We start from the raw sequence: 26168 nt of genomic DNA on the forward strand, positions 1-26168 counted from the left end.
GCAGCCTTTGTGATGGCAGTAGCTCCTCTGGACAGCTTGCCATTGTCATCACTAACTAGAGCAATCAGACAAGAAAACAAAATGAAAGACAACAAAATTTAAGTGAAAGAAAAAATATTGTTTGCAGATAAAATAATCTTATACCTGAAGATTAAACACCACTGGTACTCCCTCCTGTGCTTGTTGGTGGGCAAAGTCTGCAGAGGGCCTAAATGGCATGGGGCTGGCGTGTCAATTCTGCCCTGAGTGTGTGCATACTGGGCTGAGCTGCAACAGCACCTGGGCTCAGCCCCCAGCTTGCTTCAATACTGAAGAAATCATCAGCACCAGGAAGAATCCAGGTAGTGGAAACAAGTACCCTTAAGCCCATGGGGAGGCAAAAGTGTGTTTTCTAACAACAAGAATGCAGAAATTTCCAGCTTTGCAGTGGCAGAATGGCAGCAGCAGCTTTACCTGGGGAGTTACCACCCACCATCTCAGAAGGGGCACTGGTCCCACTTGTCCTCCAAGTGGAGGCTGGCTCTATGGAGCAAGCAGTCCCAGTCATGCCCTCTTACATCCTGGGGCAGGGAGTCCATGTCCTCACTGGGCCTGGGGTGGTGTCTGGGGCAAAGGTGACATTTCTGTGAGATCACTCCATGCCCCCTACCCAGTGCTCAAGGTGGCCCAGGGCTTCCACTCACCCAGGTTGCATCCCTGCTCAGGAAAATGCTGTCAGGAGCCAATCACTGACCCAGGCTGGCCAATGGGCGTGTCAGTCTCAGTGGTCACTCTGATATGGGGCAGACCCAGGGAACATGTGGCCACACTCAGAGCCTTTTCCCAAGGCACAAGAACCTGACCCCCTCAGAGATGTAGGTGCCAGGGCCACCCAATAAGGGCACCACTCACACTTTCCACCCTGGGTCCCTGAATCATGGTCTAAGCTCTGCACTGTCGGCCAGCCCCTGCACTCCACATGGAAGTAAGGCACGACCCTGTACCATCTCCACCTTAGGCCCTTCTTTGCCTGACCATGATGCTCTCCTGTTGATAAGTGGCTCAGCCTGGCTTCATTGCTGTGGCCTTGAGGGCAGTAGGCTCCCATGGGCAGGCTCCAGTGCCTGTCTGCCTCCTTCCCAAACCATCCCAGCAGTGGCAATGTGTGAGAGCAGCCACATGGGGCCAGAATTTAGAGCAATGAAGTCTCTGGGCCCAGGAACAAGTTTTGCCTGGTGGTACTAGGATTGGAGCAGCATCATCACTGCTCAGGGACATGGGGCTTGGGGTCAGACAGCCACTACTTCTGCTCCCTCAGCCTGTCTTGCTGGCACCACTCATGCCTCCCACTGCAGCCTTTGTGATGGCAGTAGCTCCTCTGGACGACTTGTTATTGTCATCACTAACTAGAGCAATCAGACAAGAGGATAAAATGAAAGACAACAAAATTGAAATGAAAGAAAAAATACTGTTTGCAGATAAAATAATCTTATATCTGAAAAAGTCTAAACACTCCAAAAACAACAACAACAAAATTAGAACACATGAATGCAGTAAAATTGCTAGATACAAAGAAAAACTCATACAGTTGGTAGAATTTCTATATATCAAACATAAACCATCTGGGAAAAAATTAAAAATTCTATTTACTATGGCTACAAATAAAATCCAATACCTAGAAATTTACTTAGCCAAATAAGTGAATGATCTCTACAACAAATACTTTAACTAACTGATTAAACAAAGAGAACACCAAACAAGTAAAAAAAATTCACGTTAATGGATTGAATTCAATATTATTTAAACATCTATACTACTCAAGCTAGTCTACTCATTCTGTGTAATCTCTATCAAAAGACCAGTAACATTTTTCACAGAAATTTAAAAAAAAAAAAAAAAACACTTCTAATATTATATGGAATTACAAAAAAATAAAAATTAAAAAGAGAAAACACGAACAGCTAAAGCTGTTTTAAACAAACAAACAAAAAAAACCAAAACAGAAACCTGATGTTAAATTTACTAAAATGCTACAATAATCAAAACAGTAGGATACAAAACAAAAACAAAAACAAAAAACAGATGCATACACCAATAGAACAGATGAGATAATGCAGAAATGAACTCTCACAGCTACAGTGAACTTTCAATTCATTTTCAATAGACGTGTGAAGAACATACACTGTAGAGAAGACAGTCTCTTTGGTAAATGGTCCTGGAAAAACTGAATATCCATATGCAGAAAAATAAAACTAGACCCCTATCTCTTTACATATAAAAGTCAACCCAAATATACTAAAGACTAACGTTGAAGTCCTTAATCTATGAAACTATTACAAGAAAACTTTGGAGAAAATCTGAAGGACGTTGGTCTAGGCAAAAATTTTTTGAGTAATACCTCAAAATCACACTAAATCAAATTAAAAATTGATAAAACTGATAACATTAGGTCAAGAGTCTTCTGCAGAGTAAAACTAACAATTATCAAAATGAAGACACAGCTGACAGAATGAGAGAAGTTATGCAAACCATCTGTCAGGGGATTGATAGCCAAAATATATAAGGAACTCAAGCAATTCTATAGAAATAAATTTAAATTTTGAGTTAGATATTTACATAGATATTTCTGAAGAGAAATATACAAATGGTAAACAGAAATATAAAAAATGCTAAACATTATTGATCATCAAATAAATTCAAATCAGAACTACAATGATATATTTTCTCACCCCAGTTAAATAATTTTAAAAAGACAAGCAACGATAGATGCTGGTAAGGGTGTGGAGAAAAGGGTAGCCTTATACACACTTGGCGAAAAAAAAATAGTAACATTAATATAGAAAACAGTTTGAAAGTCCCTCAAAAAAAACTAAAAATACACCTACTACATTGTCAAGTAATCCCATTCCTGGGTATATACTCAAAAGAAAGGAAATTGGTGAAGCAAAGAGATATCTGCCCCCCCCGCTTTTTTTTTTAGATGGAATCTCGCTCTGTCGTCCTGGCTCGAGTTACAATGGTTAAGATTTGGAAGCCAGCTAAGTATACATCAGTAGATGAATGGGTTGAAAAAACACTGTATACGTGTACATAATGGAGTATTCTTCAGTCTTAAAAATAATATTCTGTACTTTACATCAGCGTATATAAAACTTGAGATCAGTATGTTAAGTAAAATAAGCCAGACATAGAAAGAAAATGTTACATTTTCTCACTTATTTGTGGTGTCTAAATATCAAAATTATTGAAGTCATGGAGAGAGAGAGTAGAATTATGGTTACTAGAGGTTGAAAGGGTAGTAGGGGATGGTCAGGAGGTGGAAGTGGTTATTGCACACAAAAAATAAGTGCGTAAATATGACCTATTGCTTGATAGTAAAACAGGGGATTATAGTCAATTACAGGCTTTTCTTATCTTCTAAAATAACTTTATAACATGTTATTAGCTTGTGTGTAACACAAAAACATAAATGGTTGAGGGAACATTTACTGCGTTCTCCATGATGTGATTGTTACATATTGTGTGCCTTTATCAAAACAGCTCATGTGTTTCACAAATTATACACTTACTATATATCAGTAACAGTTAAAAATTAATATAATTGAGAAAAAAATAAAAAATGTAATGCATTTTTACAAGTAAAAAAATAGGGGTTTGACTTTACAGTCAAAATTTCTTTAATATTGGGTCTGAGTTTCCCATTCTTTATTTAGTTCTCCCTTTTTCCATCTTCTTTCTAATCTTGTTTCTCCCTTTGAACTAAAACCTTTTTCTGCCTAATCTTTCAAAAGAAATAAATATTCATAAATCAACTCTAAAGTAAAAAAGATGTATAAATTACCTTTAAAAATTTAACACTATATCTTTCTGTGCTGAGCTTCATAGATCTGGAGGAAAGATGATACAACAACACTGTGGCTACCACAACTGAGTATTGCCCAAGAATCACTGGAACCACTGTGTGGATACGACCTATATCCACTCAAGAACATAGGGCTCTAAATTTGTTGGTACTGAAGTCTGCCAGTCTATTACCCTTCCCTTCAGGGTGTGAGTTTCCCTAATATTTTTAGGGTTTTGTGTATTCTATTATGTCTTCATTTTGTTGCAAATTATTTTAGGGTGGAATAACATAAAAAGGTTTTGATTGATTTATTTATTGTGGGTATACAGTTTACTAAGTATCAAGTTTGAAAGACTATACATTGTGCATTTTTATTACTGGGATCCTCATTAAAGATTACTTGGTCTTACATACATTAATTTATTTTGAGGCTCTTTATTCTGTGCCATTAATTTTGTGTCAGTCTTTATGCACATTTTTATATAACTTAGCCTTGCAATATAGTTTTAAATTGGAACCTATGATGCTCTAGTCTTAGCTTTTTCTCAAACTTTCATTGGTTATTTAAAGTCTTTTGTAGATTTTATACAAATTTTAGAATTGTGTTTTCTATTACTGTAAAATATTGAAATGCTTATAGACAGTGCATTAAATCTACAAATCATTCAGGATAATATTTCACTTTAAAAATATTTATTCTTCAAATCCACAAACATGGCATATCTTTTTAGTCATTTGTGTCCTCTTCAATTAACATCTCAATATATTTTATCTTCAGCTGGTCATGGTGGCTCACGTCTGTAATCCCAGCACTTTTGAGAGGCTGAGGCAGGTGGATCACAACGTCAGGAGATCGAGACCATCCTGGCTAACACAGTGAAACCCCATCTCTACTAAAAATTCAATACATATATAGGAGTGCTATACGTTAAGTCTTCCACAGTATTTTAAGTGTGTTCATTTATGTTTACTTTTATTGAGTTATAAAGTCATATTCCATTGTGTTATAATTGCCCATAATATTTAGTACACTAACATGGTATATAAGTTTGTAGCTTAATGACCAATGGCTACACAATGTATAATAAGTTTGTTGGCTATCACGTCTTGGTTTGTGAAAAACACTATTTCAGTGAAATATCTGCTTTGGTATGTGCTTCCGTGAAGTACTGAATTTACTGAATTTTTGACATTTTTTTTTTCTTTTTGAGATGCAAGTTCACTCTGTTGTCCAGACTAGAGTCCAGTGCCATGATCTTGGCTCAGTGTAGCCTCTGTCTCCTGGGTTCAAGTGATCTTTTTGCCTCCCTACTAGCTGCGAATGGAGGTGCATGCCATCTCACCCAGCTACTTTTTGTACTTTTAGTAGAGACGAGGTTTTACGATGTTTTTCAGGCTCGTCTTGAACTCCAGACCACAGGTTATCTGTTTGCCTTAGTCTCTGAAAGTCCTGGGATTACAGATGTGAGCCATCATATCCATCCTTACTTTTCATTTTTGGTAGTTAGGTCAGTAAGGCTAATAACAATAAACAAATATTTTTAAATTGTGTTTCCACCATACAGATTTGCTGTAGCATCAATGCAGTAAATTTGTATTTCTTTTAATATTTGTGAAGATCTCTCTCTGGGTTTGAAAGTGATACAGAACAGGGGTAGAAAAGTGTTGGGTACAGAAAAATAGGGTCCCTGGTGAGGGCTCCACCCTTGGGTTTATGCTCATGAATCTAGATGAGGCAAGGTACTCCTGTTTTTGTGCCTAAATGTTGCACTTTCCAACACCACCCTGGCCCACTGTGCCCCCCATTCTATGCCTCAAAAACACTGAGACTTGAGTGGGCATGCACACAAGCAACTGGACATCAAGCGGGACACATCAGCAGAAGAGCACACAGGCAGCTTAACACAGAGGAGCAGAAGACATAAAGAGCACACTGAGAAGCAGTGGCAGACATCTGCAGGCCATCAACTGGAGGCATGATGTGGATGCCAAGGGGAATTTGGCTGGGACTGCAGGAGGAGAGTATAAGCACTGAGAGGCCCAACTCCAGGGGGAAACCACATTCCCCTTTCAACTCTCTTCTGGCTTCCCATCCATCTGCTGAGAACTACTTCAACCATTCAATAAAACCTTACACTCATTCTCCAAGCCCAATGTGATCTGATTTTTCTGGTACACTAAGGCAAAACCCCCAAGATACAGAAAGCCTTCTGTCATTGCAATAAGGCAGAGGATCTAATTGGGCTGATTAACACAAGCTTCCTATAGACGACCAAACTAAAGGAACACATTATTTGTAACACACGGCCATTGGAGTTTCAGGAGCTATAAACATTAACTCCTAGACACTGCTGTGGGGTCAGAGCCCATGCTCCATACCACATGCCCATCTGCCTGCTCCCCCTAGGAGTTTTGAGCAATGGGGCACCAAATAAGTGAGGCACACCCCCTTCACACATCCTGTGAGGAGGACAAGGGAAGTTGTCCCATTTAAACTGAGGGCTCAGTAGGGATCCCAAAAGGTGAGTACAAATGTGAAACTATCAGGTTAGCCCCTCTTCTAAATCTCTGCCATCTCTTTCTCTCTTTCCTGTAGATAAGAGGCTCTGTTTCCCTTCATGGAGTTTTAAAACTCCATAATAACCTGGCCAGTCAAAATCCTAGACTTCTCTTTTCTGTTTCTCACGGTTTGAAATAGCTCTTATCTCATCCTTCATGGTGTTAAAGCATTTTGCTACAGGCTGCAGCAATGTTGTTAAGCAAAATGAGCCTTTTGTCTTAGCTGCCAAACATGCAAATCAGATGAATTGTTTTTAGAGGTACCGTCTCTGTCTCCACCCCAGCAGCCACAGGTGTGCATGGCTCAAGGCATATCCTTTTATTTCCCCTTTTAGTTAAAGTGCCTAGACAAGTACACAGCATGCAAAGGCCTCGCTAAACAGCCATGAGGAGGTGGAGGGGAGCAGCACCAGTCTCTACTTCCTTAGAGTCTGCTGCCTTAGCCTCCGTGACCTTAGCCTCTGCCGCCTGGGATGAAGAAGGGAGAAAACTGCAGTAGTAATTGTGACCATACAGGGCCAACAGATAGATGCATCTCAGCCATTGCAATAAAAGAGTGTCTCTCCGCTGATCAAGGAATTCAAAGCTGTCTGAATTGAGAAAAAGGACACAAGGATTAAAGGTACCAACTTGTACTGAGCCAGATCGTTTTCTTTATAGTTTAAACAGTTTTTCTCATTTTTCCACCCTTTTCTAAGTGAGAGAACTCCCCCTGCCAGCATTTAGTTTCTGAAAGGAAAGTTTATGGAGAATTGACCCCTGCTGGCTGATAGACCCCTGCAAACAAATTTGTCAATGCTTCTTTGCAACAGTTTTAATGGATACTCAAGTACCGTTTTAGTCCCAAACATGATTTCAAGTTTCAGCCTGAAGCCTTAAAAAGAAATAACAGATTTCTGCAGTCAAAAGCCAGGAAACAGGAAAAATATAAATGGGCAGGATTAATTCCTACTGACTGAATCCCCCACCCCATGGAAGAGGGTCATACCTCATGTCATAAATAAGTCAAAGGAACACAAATGTTGTTGACAGCTGGAAGGCACAGTTACTTCCTATACTCCAAGTTTTCCCTGCTTCATGGGGACATACCACATTGGTATCTATGGGAGGCACCTGCCAATGTCATAGGGACTCAGGGATAAAAAGTGGAAGAAAAAGGAGAAAACTTGCTTTCTCTCTCCATCACACACTGAGTTTTCACTGAAAAAAAAAGAAGGGGAAATGAGGGACAACTTTATTCTGTGTATTTCAGATTGGGCAACCAGTTTACTTAACCAACCCCAGCTAATAGTTCTTTGGAGTGTATTCTGAACTATTGGTACTGCCTTGACCTTCAGAATCTTGAGAAAAAACACTTCATACCCCTCTGCACAAAGGTTTGACCAAATTATAATTCATGGCAAGGACTGGCTTGGGCTCAGGAAACAACCATGTATTTTGATACAATCTGCAAGTGTTTTGTAGATGTGACGATAGATGGTCTGAGGCCCCATATGTGCAGGCTTTCTATACCTTGCAAGTCAATCCAGACCTTTGCCAACATTGTAGGATTAATCTAGCCCTCCTCTTTGCCATCTCAGGAAATGTTGCAAAAGTCAAGCCCAGGAAATTAAAAATGAGACTCTCAAAGGCACTCCCAGCAACAGAGCTAGGTCCCTCCAGTCCTGCTTCTCTAGGTACACCCCGACCTCCCCATCCAGCTTCAGCCTTTCACTTGCACCCTCCTAGAAATCCTCTCTCTAAACAAGCCCCAGTCTCACCCTTGACCCTCCAATACATGCCCAGTGAATTTGGGCACAGTAAGGTCCAGGTCTTCTTCTCCCTACAGGACTCAGAATAAATTAAGGAGGATCTTGGCAAGTTTTCAGATGACCCTGCTAGATATATAAATGCTTTCCAAATTTCACTCAAATATTTGAACTCTCCTAGATAGATGCTATTTTTTTCCTTTTTTTTTTTTTTTTTTTTTTTTTTTTTTTTTTTTGAGACAGATGCGATATTGGCTCACTGCAAGCTCTACCTCCCAGGTTCACGTGATTATCTTGCCACAGCCTCCTGAGCAGCTGGGACTACAGGCACCCACCATCAAACCTGGCCAACTTTCTGTATTTTTAGTAGAGATGGGGTTGCGCCTTGTTAGCCAGGATGGTCTCAATTTCCTGACCTCATGATCCACCCACCTTTGTCTCCCAAAATGCTGGGATTACAGGTGTGAGCCACTGCGCCCAGTCTATGTTATGTTACTTTTGAATCAGACCCTGATGGACACTGAGGAATAGGGCACTGTGCAAGCAACAGATAAATTTGGGGATGAACTTTGGATCATACAAAGCATCAGGGGTATTATCCAACTGGAATAGAAGCAGTACCAATGGATGATCCTAAATGGGATCCCAATGACAAGATGAAAGACTGGAAGAGGAGATACTTTCAAGTGTGCATAATGGAAGGCTTATGTAGAACTAGTACCAAGCTACTTAATTATACTAAGTTGTCCATGATTGACCAAGGATTTGATAAACATCCCACTGCCTTACTGTAAAGGTAATAGAGACATTGGTAAAGTATCCCTCTTTATCTCCTGACTTAGTCAAGGTAACAACTGAGAGACAGCACTAGCTGGAATTCCTAGGCTGACTAAGAATCCCTAAGCCTAGCTGGGAAGGTGACTGCATCCACGTTTAAACACCGGGCTTGCAACTTAGCCCACACCAGACCAATCAGAGAGCTCACTAAAATGCTAATTAGGCAAAAGAGGAGGTAAAGAAATGGCCAATCATCTATTGCCTGAGAGCACAGTGGGAGGGACAAGGATCAGAATATAAACTCAGGCATTGGAGCCAGCAACAGCAACCCCCTTTGGGTCCCCTCCCCTTATGTGGGAGCTCTGTCTTCACTCTATTTCACTCTATTATATGTTGCAACTGGACTCTTCTGGTCTGTGTTTTGTTATGGCTGGAGCTGAGCTTTTGCTCATCATCCACCACTGCTGTTTGCCGCCATTGCAGACCCGCTGCAGACTTCCATCCTTCCTGATCCAACAGGGTGTCTGCTGTGCTCCTAATCCAGCGAGGATCCCACTGCCACTCCCCATTGGGCTAAAGGCTTGCCATTGTTCTTGCATGGCTAAGTGCCTGGGTTCATCCTAATGGAGCTGAACACTAGTCACTGGGTTCCAGGGTTCTCTTCTGTGACCCACGGCTTCTAATAGGGCTTCTAACACTCACACACGGCCCAAGATTCCATTCCTTGGAATTTGTGAGGCCAAGAACCTCAGGTCAGAGAACACCAGGCTTGCCACCATCTTGGAAGTGGTCCGCCACCATCTTGGGAGCTCTGGGAGCAAGGACCCACCAGTAACACAACTATTCCAGATTGATTCTGTTAGCAGCAGAAGCTACAAAAACAGGCTCTGGATCTGGAGAGTACTTTAGAGAACCTCCTAAAAGTAGCCACCATTGTCTTTTATAATAAAAAGAGAGAGGCCCAGAAAAGAGATAGGAAAAACAGGAAAGAATAAGAAGCTTTAATGGCTGCCAGGTAATCTCCACAAACTTCAGAATTCCCATGGTGCACCTGGTAACTGTTAAAGATATGGCAAAAAGAGTTATCTATCTTCTAAAGTTTAACTACCTCCATACAAGGTTTAATTTATTTTGTCAGGGTGAAACAACTCAGGGTAAAATGTTTGTTAGTATATTTCACTTCTTATCTCTCTAATCTTTAATAGTTTCCTTTTACATAGGTTAAACACATGTTTAACCTATGCATACAAAACCATATAAAACTTGTTTCTCTCTGACTTAGAAGCCACAAAATTCCAAATGGTCAGATAACTGGAGCTTCAGATGATAGCTCCACTTACTAGGAACCCTTAGATAGACATCTGGGAGAAATCTGACTCTGCATTCCCTGTCAGCAGGAAGTAGCTTAAGACTGATGATCATCTAAATTCTAACAACAATTAGATGCACCTCTTCAGAAAGGGCAAATGATATAGGAGAGAGATAGGGTAATGCTGGGTAGAAAAAGTCAGTCTCTGGTGAGGTCTCTCTATCCTCTGGCCCATGCCAATGGACCTAGGTCAGGATAGGCACTCCTGTTTTTATGCCCAAATATTGCATTTTCCAAGACCACCATGGCCAGTCATGCCCTCCAGCCTTTGCCTATAAAAACCCTGAGACCTTAGTGGGCATGTACACAAGTGGCTGGACGTTGAGAAGAACATACTAGCAGAAGGACACACAGGTGTCTGGACACTGAGAGGAGAAGAGGAGTGGAAGAGCATAACAACAGTCACTGGCAGGTTATCGAGATGCAGAAGGACACTGGCAATGAAGGAAATTTGGCCGGGGTTGTTGGAGGATAGTTCAGCCACTGAGCAACCTGACTCCAGGGAAAAGAACCTTTTAACTCTATTCCCCTTCTGGCTTCCTGTCTACAGTAATATGGTTTGGCTGTGTCCCCACCCAAATCTCAATTGAATAGTATCTCCCAGAATTCCTATGTACCGTTGGAGGGACCCAGGGGGAGGTAATTGGATCATGGGGGCTGGTCCTTCCTGTGTTATTCTCCTGATAGTATATAAATCTCAGAAGGTATGAAGGGCTTATCAGAGGTTTCTGCTTATGATATTTCCTCATTCTCTCTTGCAGCCACCATGTAAGAAGTGCCTTTCACCTACCACTATCATTCAGAGACCTCCCCAGCCACGTGGAACTAGAAGCTTAATTAAACCTCTGTGTCTCTTTCCAGTCTCAGATATGTTTCCTTATCAGCAGTATGGAAATGGGATAATACAGTAAATTGGTGCCAGTAGAGTGGGGCGTTGCTGAAAAGATACTAAAAAATGTGGAACCAGATTTGGAACTGGGTATCAGACTGAGGTTGGAACAATTTGGAGGGCTCAGAAGAAAAGAAAATGTGGGAAAGTTTGGAACTTCCTAGAGACTTGTTGAATAGCTTTGACAAAAATGCTAATAATATAAACAATAAAGTCCAGGCTGAGGTAATCTCAGATGGAGATGAGAGACTTGGGAACTGCAGCAAAGGTGACTTGCATTATGTTTTAGCAAAGAAACTGGTGGAATTTTCCCCTGCCCTAGAGACTTGTGGAACTTTGAACTTCAGAGAGATAATTTAGGCTGTCTCGCTGAAAAAATTTCTAAGTGACAAAACATCCAAAAGGTGACTTTGGTGCAGCTAAAAACATTCCATTTTAAAATGGAAAGAGAGAAAAAAGATCAGAAAATTTGCAGCCTGATGATGCAGTAAGCACTTTGTATCCTGTATCCCAGCTGCTCCAGCCATTGCTAAAAGGGTCAAGGTACAGCTTGACCCATTGTTATAGAATGTGCAAGCCCCAAACCTAGGTAGCTTCATGTGATGCTGAACCTGCAGGTGTACTGAAGTCAAGAATTGAGGTTTTGGAACTTAAACTTAGATTTCAGAAGATGTATGAAAACACCTGGACACCCAGGAAAAAGTTTTCTTCAGAGGCATGGCCCTCATGGAGTACCTCTGTTATGGCAGTGTGAAAGTGAAATGTAGGGTCAAAGCCTCCACACGGAGTCTCTACTAGGGCACTGCCTAGTAGAGCTCTGAGAAGAGGGCCACTGTCCTCCAGATCCCAGAATGGTAAATCCATTGACATCTTACACTGTGCACCTGGAAAAGCCATAGACATTCTGGACAAGCCCATGAAAGCAACCAGGATGGAGGCTGTACCATGCAAAGCTACAGGAGTAGAGCTGCCCAAGACCATGGGAACCCATCTCTTGCATCAGAGTTACCTGGATGGGAGACCTGGAGTCAAAGGTGATTATTTTAAAACTTTAAAATTGGACTGCCCTGCTGGATTTCAGACTTCCATAAGGCCTGTAACCCCTTTGTTTTGGCCAACTTCTCCAATATGGATGACTCTATTTACCAAATACCTGTATCCCTATTGTATCTAGGAACTAATTTGTTTGCTTTAAATTTTATAAGGTCATAGACAGAAGGAACTTGACCTGTCTCAGATGAGACTTTGGAATGTGGACTTTTGGGTTAATGCTAAAATGAGTTAAGACTTTTGGGGACTGTTGGAAAAATATAATTGTCATTGAAATGTGAGAACATGAGATATGGAGGGGCCAGGAGTGGAATTATGTGGTTTGGCCACATAAAGAAAGACTGGGGGCCAGTCTTTCTTGTGCTATTCTCATGCTGGTAAATAAGTCTCAGGAGGTCTAATAGGTTTATCAGGGGTTTCTACTTCTGCTTTCTCCTCATTTTCTCTTGCCACCACCATGTAAGAAGTGCCTTTCTCATCCTGTCATGTTTCTGAAGCCTTCCCAGCCATGTGTTACAGTAGGCCCAATTAAACCTGTTTTTCTTCCCAATCTTTGGTATGTCTTTATCAGCAGTACAAAAATGGACTGGTAAATGCAGAGAGCTATATTCACCATTTAGTAAAACCTTGGACTCATTACACAAGCGCATGTGTGATTCAATTTTTCCACTACACTAGGGCAAGAACTCCAGGACACAGGTCCTCTGTCCTTGCAACAAGGCAGAGGGTCTAATTGACCTGATTTATATGAGTTGCCTACAGGCATAAAACTAAAAAAGAACACTGTAACACATGCCCACTGGAACTTCAGGAGCTGGAAACATTCACCCTTAGCTGCTACCATGAGGTGGGAGCCCACAGTTTCCATGACCTGCCCATCTGCTTGCACTTCCCTTAGGGGTTTTGAGCAGCAAGTCTCCAAAGAAGTAAGCCATACCCCCATCACATGCCCTGTGAGGGGGTCAAGAGAACTTTTTCCATTTCAAAATGAAATCAAACAAGTGGAAAGACCTATCAAAAGAATATGCTGCAACTATACATCAGATAACATATCACACACTGTGCTTCCTCAACTTGCAGCATGTTAAGATCATTTGCTTTCCTTAGTTCTATGAGAAGATAAATTCAATTCTGGGCAGTTTTCCCCCAGTTACATTATGGGAACTTACACTTTCATGTAAAAACACACATTTGTTTAATGGAAAGCTGAACCATTCCTACAGTGGATATCCAAAATCAACCACAATGTTTGGGGCTTTTTTATCTTCTGGCAAATATTCTCTCTCTCTTTTTCAATCTCTTCTCTCTCTCAGTTGAATAAGTATTAATGGAATAACTTGTCTTTAGGGCTTCTACGTACAGAACATCAACACTAACATATGCAAGTTCACTTGAGATTTTAAAAAAGACAAGTAGTCAGTAGCTCATGAGCCTATCCACTGCTAACTCCAAGAAAGAGTCTGCCTGCAGCATTAGCAACTACAGTACTGTGTTCTACAGACGTCTGCAGATGGACACTTGAACTGTCATCTAAGAAAGGAACAACATTGATCTCTTCTGTATAGAGTTGAATTACAGCATTCTCCTTTCTTTAAGTCTCTCTCTTTTTTTTTTTTTGAGAAAGAGTCTTGCTCATCACCCAGGCTGGAGTGCAGCCTCCTGAGTAGCTGGGATTACAGGCACCCACCACCACCAGCTAATATTTTCATTTGTAGTAGAGATGGGGATTTACTGCATTGGCCAGGCTGGTCTCATCTGGTTTGAGACCTCACATGATCCTCCCGCTTTGGCCTCCTGAAGTGCTGGGATTACAGGCATGAGTCCCTGCGTCTGACCTTTAAGTATCTTTTAAATGGATTAGTTCAAATGTTCTTGGCATTGAAGATAAGGTAGTACCATTTGTAATTTAACTACATGTTTGAAAAATCTTCAGGAGACTAAATCTTTAGGAGGTAAAGGAGATTTTTATCTCTAGTTTACATTCACTTATCTTTAACTCATCTATATCTCCAGTATTAAATATCTGGATTTGTTTTAAGTGTGTCTTTTGGATCACAGTAAGGTTCTCTAGGCCTAAACACATGTAAGGTTTTTTTGTTTTTGTTTTTGTTTTCCACTCCGTGAAAATGAAGAGTAATGCATAGAGAAAAAACTTCTCTCAGCTTGTTTATGTCATTTAGACATAAACCAAACAATGTTTTTTATTAGAACATAAATTTCAGGCAGTTAACATCAAAATGTGAGGCTAGGCCTCTTTCTAAACTGTTTTTGCTACATTTTGTCAAAAACCGCTTCTTTACAGCATACCCATCGAAAGGCGTTATTTTCATGAGAGTTTCTCTTCTTACTCATCCAGCTATTTAAAATCATTTATTTTCTTTTTCTCTAGAAAGGAGAATTCTGCTTTTTATAGATGTAGTTTCTGTGGATTATTGCAATTATTATTTCAGTGTATCTGGAAAAAACATCCATTTTTGTTATTTTTCTTAATTACTTATCATTATTATTATAGTTCTGTGAGCAGACAGAACTGCAACATCAATCATAATATTAAACAAAAATATCATTTGAAGTTTTTAATGCAATTTTTCTATGTCTAAGAAAGGCCATGTTAATCGTGGGATAGGTCTATAATGGAAATAAAGTGGCAATGCCTTTCTGTACAAGGTACTGACCTGAGTATTATCCTCTCTTTTCTATGGTGCCATCACAATTTTATATTCATATGTAAAATGAACACAAAATTTCATAAAAAATCTGTACATTCTTAATTACTGCATAACTATATGTTTCAGATTATCCTCATCTCTACAGTTTTTGTTTTGTTTCTACAAACTATGGAGTGGAAAACACAGAGTCCTTTCTTTGAGGAATACTATGCAATACTAAATATATTAGTGTACACTTTTAGCATTAAAAAAAAAAATTTCTACCACACTGTGGGTGGCCTCACTTAAGGAGTTTGGAAACCCATCTTTGAAGCACAAGATCTAAAACATGTTGGTAGACATACGTGGTTCTTTGAGGAAAACGGGATGGTATTTGGAATATGTAGGAAATGCCGTACTCATTAATGATGAGGAAGAGCTTGAGACAATGAGCTACCAAAAAGACTATATGTTAAGTTTTTAAAGAAACAGATTGGTCAACAAAGGTGTAACTAAATTTCCTATTGGCTGACACAGAGTGTGAAACACATGTATTCTACTGAAAATGAAGGTTTTCTATTGTATGTAAGCGTGTCCCAGATGAAAGGACAAAACCACAAAAAGTAGATAGCTAAATTAGAGTCTCAGATCCTTTGTATCTGCAAAATATATGTGTGTGAGAGAAAAACTCTCAGAAAACCTCCTGCAAAGTTATGTGTCACAGTTACGATCATTTGCTTTGTCACATTTCCAAAGCATCCCTTTATACCATAGACCATCAGAAAACTGTCTTTACCAAACCTTTGTGTTATCTGCCAATAGCCTTTCTAGACTTTCTCTGACTAAAAAGGGACAGGGTGCTATGGCATTGCCAATAGTTTAGGGGCTAGGAGGCATTCAGCTCAATGCTGCGCTTGTGCAGATAAAACAGGGATGGTTCATAATAAAATTATATTTCATATTTGTATTTTCTGACTCACAAGCTAGTGCCTCTTTTCTTGGCAAAACCATACATATTATGCAAGTAAATAATGGTGATATTCACAGACATGTATAGTTCTATAATCTGACATTGAAAATAGTCCCCAAACTGAGATTAGTAACCTAGATATGAGACTTGGCATAGGTAGAAGTACGACTAGGATCAGTTGTAACTCTGTGGTAATTATACAACAACTGGGGTCAGTTTTAACTATAACTGACCCCAGTTGTAATTCTACTTCCTATAATAACAATGTGGAAAACAGACACATTCTTGTGCAAGACAGTATCATCTGAATTTCTTAGCAGTGGCAATAATGTTAATCTATTCTACAGCCATAAAATATTCACATTGTAGAAGTTGTTTCAGGATGGAAAACGCTTGGCTTTATTAAACATTGAAATATGTCTTCATGGCCTGCAGCCATGTGTGAAGCAGCTGCAGCCATTCAAAATATCCAGATCCTGGGCTTGTATTTCTTTCACCATCTCATCTTCATCCCCTTCTGTTGGATCTTGAGCTGGATTCATCTTCTCTTCTATGTTCCTAAATGGTCATTTTACACAGCAGACTTTGCATTCTTGCTCCTGCTCCCGTGTAATATAACCATCGTTTATACTTTGGACTGTCTGCTGTTTGAATAGAACTGTAGGTGGGATGAAAATTTGAGAAACTAGACCGGTTTGCATACCATGGAGGGCACCTGCACTGCCTTGGGCATCTGCTTAATGTGCTTAGATATTAGAATCCTTTCCTCTATTTGCTACATTAAAATTGTCTCTCTTCTTTTTTGACAGGAGTCTGTTCTGTGGCTTTACTTTTGCTGTCTCTCTTATCCAAAATGGACTGTGACCAGTCTTGGTTTCTCCAGGTTTTTTCTCAGATGTGCTCATTTTTGGCTACAAATGCTATGGTGGAGAGTCTGCTTTTTTGGCCTGGCCAAGTTTTTATATAGGGAAGTCTTATTTCTTAAATTTGCAGAGTGTTCCAATCTGCCATGTCAACAAGGTTTTAAGACATACACTTCTTATATCTGCAGGCATTGATTAAGCCTTTTCCATAGTCTCTGCTCTTGTTGGTAGAAAAGGCCCTGTTTGAAGTTGAGAACTGTGTCCTTGCCTGTCAGTTGGATCTTCTTCTTCTATGCTTGGTTGTAGTTCTAGATGTTTTTATACTTGTGGCTTTCAGGCTGGTATTGTGATATTTCATGATTTGCAGCAGACCATACTTCTGGAAATTATAGCTGTGGCCATGGACTATAAATTCTTCCATGGGCAAAGTGATACCAAGTTGCTTGCTAAACTGTCTGGGTGGCATGTCCAGGTGATTCCAATGGTTTAGGAGGGCTAACAGTCCTCTATGGAGCCCCATGGTTACTGCAGCCAAGTGTCCAGTATAAGGACACCTTGTCAATTAGAGCTTTGTGACATCACTAAAGCAATGAGAGCACTGCCTCTGGCATTAACCATTTTTCGAACTTGAGAAAGAAACCTCCAATAAACACCAAGACATAGATGGGTAACCTGATTGTGAGGTATTACTGTTGGCTTTATGTGTTTATTTTCCACTAATATTGTTTGTAAAAAAAGACTGTTTTCCATCCCAAGTGCTTTGATGGGGTTAATTTTTTTGGTCTTGAAGCAGGAAGATGCTACAAGACAATTAGTGATTACAGGACAAGAGTAATTCTCTTAAAAAACCACCAAAATATGTCTGACTTTTCAAATCAGAAATAAGTAACATCACTTTCTGTTTTTCTTCTCTTGTTTATTACCTATTGGGTGACTTTAAAATGGATAACTATCTTACATTTCCAAAGTCTAGAGGAGCAGAAACATAATGTTGACCAGTTTTTGTTTGTTTTTGTGTCTACACAAGTTGTCCCTCAAGTCTGAGGTGCTGGTGTACTTACTATGTCATTAAATGGTCAATCCTTTGTTGTTGTTGTTTGAGTCTTATTCTTCCATGCTCTTAAATATGTCAGTGATAATAAGGTTCTCATCCATGTAAAATATTTACTTTAACTCCCCTAGTACAAGTCTTATATGCATATAAAGTCACACTCAGACATTCTAAGCACGATGAGAAAACCAACAGAAACAAAACAAACCAAAAACACATGATTTTCTGTGTTCTTTGATACCTGATAATTTAGATCTATGTCTTTTTGTTTTGTTTTGTTTTTACAAGAAATTGCTGAAACAGCCTAATTGTGCATGGTAAATACCAAGGATCTTGGTCTCACAGCCAAGTGATTTAAGGTTGTGGACACACACACAGAATGAGTTTAGAGCAGGAGTTTAATGTTTAATAGACAAAAAGAACAGCTCTTCTTCATACAGAGGGGTCTTAAGTAGGTTGCCTAGTTATACTAAAATCTCAGGGTTTTTGTAAATGGGTTAGTGAGGAGGTGATGTCGTTTCCTCATAAGACCTGATGATTTAGTTGGAACCAGATATACTTTCTGTATACAGCGAGTTTTATCAGCTCTCACCTTATTCCCTGACCATGTAGGCAGACTTTTAGTCTATGCTGCTCTGTGCTGCTTTGTGTTGCTTATCTGGGAGAGGGAGTTTGTGTGTCTATTCCCAGACATCTTCTTGCAGCTGCAGGTATCTCCCGCACTTCCAGTTCTAGCTTCCCGATCATGCCTAGAAGGAAAGGAATGTATTTATTAAGGCCCACCGTTTTTACTGGGGCCCATTTGTAAGAGTGTGAAGTTTGGTGATTACCAAAGTAAGATCCCTCTTTCTGTGCTCAAGGTGTTTATGTGTGATTTACAGAGTGAATTTTTAGGCTGCCATTTGTTAGAGAAGAAGTGATTTCTTTGAAATTCACGAGGTTAGAAGGGAGCTATTTTTGAGTTTTTGTTAGAAAAAAGTTTCCTGCCACGGACTCACTTTATCCTGTCTACCCAAATAATGTCCATTTCCTATAATGTATTCTGCCTTCCTGGATGGAATCCCTGACTGCTATTAGGGGGAATTGGGTGATCATTTATTCTAGCTACTTCCTGATGGAGATGGGCTTTGTATAGGGAATAGCGGCTAGAATTCCTGGGTTGATCTAAGGGTCCTCATAGAAGAGCGGTTTTATTTTCAGCTCCATTTATAGCACCATCTGAAGGTTGATAGTTTCTATGCAAGCAGGATTAGAATATAGGGTCCAAATATGGGACTACCATTATTAGCTGGGGCACTATAGGCCATACTATATCAATGGAATTTGTTTGATACCTGTGAGCCATTTAGATGAGTTGTGCTGTTGTAAGCCTGTGAATGGGGTTGGCTTTGTTTAACTTACTTGGTCTTACATACCCCCTTAAAAAGAAAACCTGGGGATTATTGGCTACCTCACAGGGTTTGTAGGATAATTGCTCAGAACTAGAACATATATCTAGATAGTTACATCATCCATACCTTTCTGTTTCTTCTGAGTTGCAGTCAGAGATCACGGGTGGGTCAACAAGAATAAGCAGGATTAGTTTAAAATGTAGGCAAGTACTTAAAACAAAGAGATTAGAAATCAGTAACAGACATATGGTAAGTTTTAAAACATAGTATCTCTCTCTCCAGTCTTAATTTATGTTAAAAACAAATGATAAAACATAGTTGTTTGCAAAGTAGTGTGTAGTATGATACTTGGCCTGATTAGTTGCATAAAGTGCAGTAAGAATAACTATTTTTACATAGGCCTTTTAGATTGGCTTGGATTGGACTTTATTCCACAAGAAATCTAAGATAGTACTTTTTAAAAGCCAAGTCCAAATATGGATTTGTACCCTCAAATACCTCTAAGTGGGGTAAACTTCTTCTTTGGGTTCCATCATGGGGTTCCTAGGCCTGTTAGAAAGTGACATTCCTTACTCACCACAGGTCTGTAACCCTGTACAGAGACTGTCTAGACAAAGTATGAGGCCAGTTTTCCCAAGGTTCTTTTACTGGCTCTGCAAGTCACACCAGACTTCTTAAATGGGAACACAGCCTTTCATTCAAAGCCTTGGTAAAACAACCAGTTTTTCCAAATGTGTAATGTTTAAAAATAAAGTGGATTTTTTTGGACACTGATTTAAACAACTATATTGTTGTAATTTAAGAATACTTTGAACTAGTTTTTGAATTTTAGAGGAATTAGTTGGGGAAAAATAAATACTCTCCAAACTTTGCTACAAGAATACGCTTTATTAGTTGTCAAAGCCTATATCTAGCTTAAGACATGTTTTCTTGAATCTGAAAAATGAAATAAGAATTAGCACTGTTCTAAGATAAATCAAGAATATTGTTTTAGTTTCTGATTAGTTCAGTCCATTCGCTTAACTCTTGTTCTGTTTGATATTCATAAACATTGCAGCTTTTTATGAGTCCTGTACATTTTTTTGCTATGAGAAACCTGCATGGGAGAGCCCTTCTTAAATTCCCATAGCTTGATTATAAACATCTTTTGAAGAGAATTAAAAGAAGACAACAATTAGCTGTAAATGACAAAATGTCCAGTTTGGATACAGTCAAAAACACAATTAAAAAATAAATTTGATTTTCTTTTGGTTTATGATAACCTAACATAACAACCTTAATTGTGATTAATAGCACATATTCAGACACTAGAACTTTAGACATTCCATACAGTTTTGGAACATATGTTAGTATTATTTTCTAAAATACAATACATCAAGGGTACTAGACATCATATTGGCAATTCCCTGTAATTAAACATGTTAATTAATCCAGTTTCTCTCTTTTATGAATGCTCCAGGGGCCCTCTGCAGCACCCAAAGCCAGGGGTTAATGGAAAGACAACTTTGAGACTAAAGTTTGATTTTGGGAAGCCTGTTAAATATATTTACAATTTAAAATATTTTATATTATAAAATAAAATTTTAGATTATCGTAAGTTGTTTTCCCAAAATAATGAGTTAAAATTTGAAAAAGCAGAAAATATTTATTAGTTTTTTCAGTTACAAGAAAATTCTGTTTAAGGGAGAAAATTAAATTTTACCCTTGCATTAGTTTGCTATAAATGTTAACTGTAATTTTTAATGAAGGTTTAGAAACAATCCTATTTAATTTTAAATAGTTTGACCAGGAAGTAAGATTTTTCACATACCTGTTATAACCCTTGACAAGTGCTAAAGAGTAGGTTAGCATTTTGAGAAAACCTTGTTATGCTTTTATTTTAGTGATTAATTTACAGAAAAAAAGTATGTAAAACCCTTTTGAATTTAGTTAATATGTTCACACACAGAGATTCCTTTGCAAGAATAATTTTTACAATGTTTTCACAATTTGTTTAAATTTTTTGCTTTATTTTATTTAAGACAATTTTTGTTTTATTCCTAGGAAAATTGTGCATTTCCATGCCTTCTTATATTCCTTAAGTAAAAACACCTTTTACTGTATTTTTTTCCTTACATCCATTGAATTCAAGTCCATATTCACTAGTTTCAATAACATAATGGTAACTCTTAGCAATTTTTAACTTCAATATAAAACCTGGTAGGTTGCTTTATGTATGGGGTGCAGATAAACTTTGATTCCTTTCAGCATAGTTAGGAGCATGGTTACTTCCATATGTTCCCAGGCCCTACCAACTGTGAAGCAGGTAAATTGACAGTTTTTAAAGCCTAAAGAAGCATGGTGCAACCTTAACACACTTAGAAAACCTAATATGAGACCTCCATAATTTTGGTCACATTTTTGCACCTTGAAGACATTTGTATTTTATCAATAGTTTATAGGACTCTTTTTATCTTTAAAGTCACATGACCTGAAAAGTACTATGGCTTTTACTTTTCCCTTAAAATATTTTATTTAAGTGCTTAATGTTTTTAGGCTCATTAAGAGTTTTTAACAGACATCACACACATAACACATATATAACCACACAGAAAAATAAAAGAAGATCTACTAGTTATAAGATCACATCTGCCAATTTCCCAATTGGGTTTGTGTCCGGAATTGGTGGGTTCTTGGTCTCACTGACTTCAAGAATGAAGTCCTGGACACTGAGCGTGAGTGATACAGTTCTTAAAGATGGCGTGTCCATTCAGACCTTCAGATGTGTCTGGAGCTTCTTTCTTCTGATGGGTTCGTGGTCTGGCTGTTAGGAGTGAAGCTGCAGACCTTCGTGGTGAGTGTTACAGCTCTTAAAGGGAGCATGTCTGGAATTGTTCATTCTTCCCAGTGGGTCTGTGGTCTTGTTGGCTTCAGAAGTAAAGCTGCAGACCTTGGGGGTGAGTGTTACAGCTCATAAAGTCAGCATGGACCCAAAGAGTGAGCAGCAGGAAGATTTATTGCAAAGAGCAAAAGAACAAAGCCTCCACAGTGTGGAAGGCGACCCATCGAGTTGCCACTGAGGGCTCCTGGTAGCCTGCTTTTATTCCCTTATCTGACCCCACCCACATTCTGCTGATTGTTCCATTTTACAGAGCTGATTGATCTATTTTACAGAGAGCCGATTGGTCCGTTTTGACAGAGTGCTGCTTGGTGCATTTACAATCCTTGAGCTAGACACAGAATGCTAGACTGAAACCTTCTCCAAGTCCCCACTTAGCTAGATACAGAGTACCAATTGATGTATTTACAAACCCTGAACTAGACAGAGTACTGATTGGTGTATTTACAAACCTGATCTAGACACAGAGTGCTGATTGGTGCACATACAATCCTTGAGCTAGACACAGAGTGCTAGATGGAAAAGTTCTCCAAGTCCTCACTAGGTTACAGAGTACCTACTGGTGTATTTACAAACCTTAAGCTAGACACACAGTACCGATTGGTGTATTTACAAGCCCTGAGCTAGACACAGAGTGTCCATTGGTGTATTTACCATCCTCTAGTTAGGCATAAAAGTTCTCCAAGTTCCCATCCGGCTCAGGAGCCCAGCTGGCTTCACCTAGTGGATCCTGCACCGGAGCTGCTCGCCAGTCCCAGCCGCGCCTGCACCCCTCAGCCCTTGGGCTGTAGATGGAACCAGGCGCCACTGAGCAGCGGGTGGCGCCCGTTGGGGAGGCTCAGGCCGCGCGGGAGCCCACAGCAGTGGAGTAGATCAGACATGGTGGGCTGCAGGTCCGGAGCCATGCCCCGAGGGTGCAGCTAAACGGGAGGGAATTTGAGTGCAGCGCCAGCTGGCAGGCACTGCTGGGGGACCCGGTGCAACCTCTGCAGCTGCTGGCCCGGGAGTTAAGCCCCAGCTGACTGGGTCAGCGGCGCCGGTCAGCTACTCCGTGTGTGGCGCTGGAAAGAGAGAGAGAGATTTTGAGAGGTTCTTACTCACTTTTAATTCCAGGGGTTCCATAAGAAAAACAGAGATTTTTTTCACCAAAATTGGATTTGTGATGCCTTTTCTGTTTTCACGAGGAGTTACAGGCCATCAGAAGTCATTCTAGCGTCCTTCGTGCACGCACCAAGAGTGGCAAGACAAAGTTTAAAAAAAAATAAAAAGTAATTCAGTAGCTTGAGTGGAAACAAAGCAAAACAGTAACAACAACAACAACAACAAAAACCTTTTCCAGGAAAACAAGATTTTTGAAGAGAAAAATATAAAGGCCTTTTAAATATATCCGTAACTTGGGTTCCCACTTTCAATTAAGCCCAACACTCGAATGCAAACAGATTTTTAAAACAACAACAAACAACAAATAAACAAAAAACAACAAAAAACACTTTGCTCTACTACCTGTTCACAGTCATGTTCAGGTTCTCCAATTTTCTCTGGGAGAAAGTGGCTGAGCGCAGGCAAGAACTGGTTTTCAGTTGGACTGCAGATACCTTTAGCAGCAAAGCTTGATGGTTTGAGGAGGCAATTTTGTGTTAGCCAGAGCCTTTACTTAGAGGACAGCAGTTTTGCTATACTGTGTGCTGTGCAAATAGTTAAGTTATTCCCTGTTGTTAACATGGTGGCCTCAGGCACCAGCAAAGCCACCAGAGTAACTGCTTGGAGGTAGGCTGACCATCATTTAGGAACCAAGTTAAGTTCCTTTCTTAAGTAACCTACTGGCTGTAGAGTCAGACCTCAAGCCTTAGTTAATACTTTTCTCTTTTTTTTCCTTTATCCCCTCCCTTTGCCTCCCTTCCCCTCCCCCTTTCCCCTTCCTCCTTCCCCTTCCTTCCCCTCTTCTTTCATTTCCTTTGATACACAGACACTGAATGCTTTCCGCATGGGGATACTGAGGGCTGGTGTTTTAAGCAAGGCTTGCTTTAGCTGGTTAAAGGCTTTTTGAACCTTAGGATCCCAAAAAGGGGAGATGAGTTTTAACTGTCTGAGTTTCCCTTCTGAAGTGTTGTAAAGGGTGAGCCACTTCTCTGTGCCCAAGTAGCAGTCTACAAAATCTAGTAATGCCCATGAATCCCCATAACTGTTAAAAAAAAAAAAAAAAAAAAAAAAAAGGGGGCTTAATCTTTCCCTTACCTGGTGTTCTGGTTCCTCCGGATACTAGGTGCTTTAATGAAGTCTGACAGAGTTGAACCCTATATTTTGAGACCTTCTATTCCTTTTCAGCTAAGAAACTGAGGAGAGTCTTAGTGCCTTCCTGAGACTTCCTTGACTAAGGCAAAGAGGAGAGTCTCACTTACACACTGCAAGATGCTGACTGTAGGATGGGAGAACTTAGAAAGGTCCTTTGACAAGGCTTATCCAAACAAGTAAGGGCTGTTTTTAAATTCCTGAGGTAGCACCATCCATGTCCATGTTAACTGGCAGTTTCGGCAGGAGGGACCCTTACAGACCAAGATGTATTGAGAGTCAGGATGTTATGGTATGCAGAAAAGAGCATCCTTTAGATTTAGGACTGTAAAACATTTAGTTCCTTCAGGTATTTGGGTCAGCAACATGTAGGAATTAGAGACTACTGGATGTATTGGGACTACAGCCTCATTAATGAGGTGGTGGTACTGAACTAACCTCCATTATTTATTGGGTTTTGAACTCCTACTATGAGAGTGTGGCAAAGACTGTTACAGGGTTTGAGGAGGCCTGAATTTCAGCTTATTACTAATAATAGCTTCTAGCCCTTTCTTGGCCTCTGCCCTTAGCAGGTGTTATCTCTGGTTATGAAAACAAGTCGGATTTTTAAGGTGGATCTGAACTGGCCTACAGTTTTAGTTAGACCTATTCTTTCTTGAGTTGCCCGCATTTTGGATTAATATTAGCTTCCACTAAGGAAAGACAAAGAGTTTGTTCTGGGGCCATGAGGATGCCGGCCCCCATGCAGGCTAAAATGTTTTTACCTCATAAAGGAGTGGGACTTTCAGGCGTAATAAAGGAGGACTGTGTAAATAATAAGTCCCTACAACTACCACTAAGTAGTGAAGAAAAATATCAAGTTAAGAGTCTTTTTTAAGACACCCACCATTGTTGTGCTGTGGGAAGAGGGGAGGCCTGGATTGGTGAGGAGAACAGAAAGACTGGCTCTAGAATCCAGTGGGAGGCTTGCCCTCCTCCCTTCAATTTCCAGAATCACCCAGGACTCCTGAGCAGTAATGGATGTTTGAACCACTGGAGCCAGGGGTTTGAGCCTCAGAACCCATCAGTCTTGCTGGAGCATCTGTGACAATGACTCTGTACTCAGTGACCTCTGTCTCTTTTGGCAGTAGTGCAATCTCTAGTAGTCTTCACCACAGGCTGGATGGGGTCAAGGTGGCTTTTTCTTGTTGCATGTGCAATTCTTAAAGTTCCCTGGCTTTACAGTGGTAACAGGTGGCAATTAGTGGATGCTCCTGTGGGATCCTGGATTTAGCCACTAGAGCCTCAGTCTTTCTCTTGTGCTGTATTTTTCTCCTGGGCCTCCTCCCAGTCCTATTGTAAAAGACCAATGAGTCCACATTCAGAAGGTTCTTCAAGATACAATCTGGTCCTATAGCCTGTTTCTGTAGCTTTCTTCTAATATCAGGAACTGCCAGCTTTTCAGGTTTGGTATAGGAGCAGCATAACATTCCTCCACTAGAGGTTGAACACTAAGTTAAATTTTGGAACGTCTCCAAATTATCCAGGTCATCAGAAGAAGATCTGCCCAAGTCTCTATTTTCCTAAGGTCCTGTAATGAAAGGAGAATGTGTGTTTTAGTGGTGACCCTTCCATCTGGCATTTCTTATAGGGGTAGGAGTGAAATTGGGACAGTGGAGAGGTTTGGAGATTGTGGAGCTGGAGGAGATTTTGGTGCCGTTAGAGGCCCTGGATAAGAGAAACTGAAATAACTCGGGCACATAGAAAGCACCCCTTTCAGCTCCTCTGAACTTTCTCTTCTGACTTAGGAGGACTACTCTCCACAGACCTGACATATGATTGCCAAAAGGGGTGAGTCAATTGTGAAACACTTGCAAAGGTCTG

The 26168-nt window shown here is 40.0% G+C and overlaps 1 long non-coding RNA gene across 14 annotated transcripts in view; it reads right to left on the reverse strand.

The window, feature by feature from the left end:
- Positions 1 to 21126: 21126 nt before the first annotated feature.
- The window catches only part of LOC141409549 (uncharacterized), an 84408-nt gene continuing 79366 nt past the window's right edge, over positions 21127 to 26168 (reverse strand). For 7 of the 14 annotated variants that reach the window (XR_012430506.1, XR_012430510.1, XR_012430502.1 and 4 more), the window contains 3 exons: positions 24252 to 25875; positions 23520 to 23625; positions 21127 to 23233 (listed from right to left, as the gene is read on the reverse strand). This is a non-coding gene — a long non-coding RNA (uncharacterized lncRNA). The remainder of the gene's footprint in view (positions 23234 to 23519; positions 23626 to 24251; positions 25876 to 26168) is intronic. The other 7 variants (XR_012430503.1, XR_012430507.1, XR_012430504.1 and 4 more) reach the window with 4 other exon arrangements.

This window comes from Macaca fascicularis, chromosome Y (genome assembly GCF_037993035.2).
Source record: "Macaca fascicularis isolate 582-1 chromosome Y, T2T-MFA8v1.1".
Lineage (NCBI taxonomy): Eukaryota > Metazoa > Chordata > Mammalia > Primates > Cercopithecidae > Macaca > Macaca fascicularis.